The 3522-nt window shown below is 46.0% G+C and overlaps 1 protein-coding gene across 6 annotated transcripts in view; it reads left to right on the top strand.

Annotated features, from left to right (window-relative positions):
* The window catches only part of TACC2 (transforming acidic coiled-coil containing protein 2), a 79664-nt gene that overhangs the window by 69470 nt on the left and 6672 nt on the right, over positions 1-3522 (top strand). The gene's annotated exons all lie outside the window — the stretch shown is intronic.

The following is a 3522-nucleotide window of genomic DNA, read 5'->3' as shown; positions in this document are numbered from 1 at the left end:
CTTTTTTTTTTTTTTTTTTTTTTTTTTTTTTTAAAGAAAAAGTGAGAAAAGGCCTTTTGCAGAAGTTCTAAGCCCAGGTCTTTTCACTGATGATCATCATTGAAAAATGCTGTTATAACTCTGGGTGCGAGGTGTGGGATCTTTGTTTATTTATTTATTTGCTTAGGTCCATGATAGCAGTTTTTTAAAAAACCTTTTACTCCAAAGGACATAAGCTTACTGCAAACCACAGCTTGATGCTGTTTTAGCAGGTGACCCCTTGTCATCTCAAACGTTTGGATATGTCACACCACACCTCTAGCTTTTGCCCCAAGGTAAATATGACCGCAGCCTTGGGAACAGTGAAGCTTCCAACTGAGTGCTTTCCATTCAAAAAAGCTTTAATTTTGCTTTATTATAATAAAGACCATTTCTCCCAGAGCTCAAGGGAAGCCCATTGGGGTTTTTTTAAGGATCAGCCTCATGGTGTATGCTTTCTATCAAATGAAACCTCTTTGTTAAATTGGTATAACATATGGATACATATGGATGAGATAAAAAAAAAAAAAAAACCCTTGGAACTGAAACTGCTGCTGAAAATGGTCAGAAGGATGGATTTATATCTTCCAATACACATTGTTTGGCAACCTTTCCGCATCCTGGAGTCTTGGGAGGTGAAATTGTCACTCAAACCTACATGGCTCATCTGGAAACATCCTTCTGCGTCTCAGTAATACATTTTTACTTTTTACTTTTGATGATGACGTTTAGGCCATTGTTGAAGAGGACATGAGCCTTTGTCCTGACAGCAGGCTGCCCAGAGCAACCAAATGTTCTGGCTCAGCTGGCAGTTTGATAGAAGCGGACATTCCCTCTTGAAAACTGACAGAGTCAGAGTCTCTAGTTGACATAGTGACCTGTCCTTGTGGTGACAGATAGAGTATTGGACTTTGATGCTTTCCACACTGCAGGTGACAGTAGTTAGAACAGTGTTTTCAATTCAGACACAGTCTGAGGAGCATGTGGAACCCTGACTCCAGGGATTAAGGCCACACATGCCACCCCCCTATCCCCACCCCCCTCCAGGAGACCTGGCGTGTTTGACCTGAGAGCCCCTCTCTTCAAGAGCTGTGAAATTGCCCCTCTGAGCACTTTCCCGTTTTGGGGGTGTTCAGGCACTCTCCGGGTGGCTCTGCGAGGCCCCTCCCCAGCGTCCCTGGCTGGAAGCAGTGCTGTCACTTGGGGTGGCGCTTCATGGTGTGTCTGTTCCTCATCGCCCCCTCCCCATCCTCACTTCCTGTCCCGTTCATCACCCACCTTCCCAGAGCTGTTCTCATCCGGCATGTCTGTGGGTGTCATCCATCAGTCACTTGCAGGTCGCCAATTAGGGCCACTGTCAATTTCAGGGTCCTTGTGTCCTTGCCGAGGATGCTGTGGGGCCGCGGCATGGCTGGAACTCACTGTGGCTCTGGGCGGGACCTGCCTTCTTTTGAGGCAGGAAACCCACCCATATGTCTCATCTGGATCCCGTATTTTTCGTCTCATTTCCGCTCACCCACCCACCATTCCTCATGGAAAAGGGAAACTCAGGCCCAGAGAGCTTGCAGTTCAGGGCCCAGAGTGAATGTAATAAGCATTTTGAAGTTAAAACCAGCTTCTACCCAACCTCCACTAGCCTCGACTCCAGCCTGGCTCCCTGACCTCTGTTTAACCTTCACAAATGCTCCATGTCAGTGTGACATCTGTCCTGTCATCACTGTCCATTCTCACCATATGTTACTAAAGAGAATATGTTTCATTAAGTTCAAATATTGACTCTTGAGAATTCAGAACAAAAAGGGATTTCTGTGCTTTCTGCATTCCAGGTTGTTGCGATTGATTTTTTTTTTTCCCTGCTTTCCTAACAACTGCCCTGATTATCTGTTTTGCTTCCATTTTCCGTTGCTTCTTGCCCTTTGCTTGCAAAACAAACAGGCAAGCCTGGTAAGTAAATGCTTTTTCACCTAATTTGACACCCGCCCATTGCAACCCTTATTTGTTTGTTTGTTTTTCTATTTTTGTTACTTTTGCTTTTGTGTTTTGGCTGCATTCCCCACATGGTTTAATAGTGTTTCGCCTGAAAAAGCCAGAAAATCTCCAGGGCCATTGTTTTATTGTTGTGTCTAGAGCATCTTGGGTTTTGAGCTGATTTCCTGCTTTGAAGCACCTAGCAGCATTTGTAAGTTACAAAAAAAAAAAAAAAAAAAAACATGGTTTAATAGTGTTTCGCCTGAAAAAGCCAGAAAATCTCCAGGGCCATTGTTTTATTGTTGTGTCTAGAGCATCTTGGGTTTTGAGCTGATTTCCTGCTTTGAAGCACCTAGCAGCATTTGTAAATTAAAAAAAAAAAAAAAAAAAAAGATGTGTGAAGCATTCTCTCCTCTTCCGTCTCCCCCCCGGAAACAGGGAAATTCTATTTTTACAAGGGTTATAGGGGGAGGAAAGGAAGCCTGAGGCGGCCTAAATCTCAGATCCAGGAAATCAGATGGACTCCGTTTGATAAATGGCTCCTTTACCAAAAGCCAAGTGAAATGTATACATGGCGTAAAACCAGCCCAGAAAATGTGCATTGTACAGCTTGCCGAGAACTAAGGAAGCAGCTAAAATTCAAAGAATAAAAACAAGCATTTGGTTACTGGTGGAACTTTGTAACGCCCTTTCTTTTAGGAGTCTAGATGTAGCAAACAGATTGCTGGCGGTTCTGTTCTTGCCATATGTTAAAAAGCTCCCCCTTTGTGGGTCACTGCGACTTGACATCATACCAGTTCGGGGGAGGCAATGATGCTGCTGATAACGGGTCACTGATACTGGGTTCTTACTATGTGTTGAGGGCTTTATATTTAATCTTCTCCCAAATGCCATAAGATAAATACTATGATTCCCCGTTTCCGCTGTGGAGGACAGAGCTGAAAAACTCTGCCCAAGGTCACACAGCTGGCAAGTATCAGAGCCAGGTCTGGAATGTGGGCTCTCAGACTCTGGCTCCTGGGTCTTCACCTCTGCCCTGGTAGCAGGATCTCTGAGAGGCAGGGTAGGAGGACCTCAGGCATCTTCCGGGACTGTGGTTCTCCAAACGTGGCCCCTAGACCAGCTGCCTCAGCATCGCTGGGGACCTTGTCACAGATGCAGATCCTCGGCCCCACCCCAGACTGACTGAATCAGACCCTGTTGGGTGGGCACAGCCATCTGTGTGTGAACAAGCCCCCCGCTGATCAGGATACACGCTCATGTGTGAGAAGCCCCTCATTTTGGAAATGAGGCCCTGGGACCTCGAGGGAGGACTTATGAGCAAGTTTATGGTCAGGGCAGGAGCCGAAACCAGAATGTGGGCCCCTGTTCCGGGCTCTTCCCTCCTCCCCACACCCGAGAACATGCCTGACGTCAGGATACAGAAAGATGCCCGTCTATCGGGAATCTAAGAGAAAGGAACCCAAAGCAACATCTCCCCACTTTTTTTTTTTTTTTTTTGGGTGAGGCGGGGGCCCACTTTTGGTGGTCCTCTTC

Source organism: Lipotes vexillifer, unplaced genomic scaffold (genome assembly GCF_000442215.2).
Source record: "Lipotes vexillifer unplaced genomic scaffold, Lipotes_vexillifer_v1.1 scaffold240, whole genome shotgun sequence".
NCBI classification, from domain to species: domain Eukaryota; kingdom Metazoa; phylum Chordata; class Mammalia; order Artiodactyla; family Lipotidae; genus Lipotes; species Lipotes vexillifer.
This window is presented reverse-complemented; position numbering and strand designations above follow the sequence as displayed.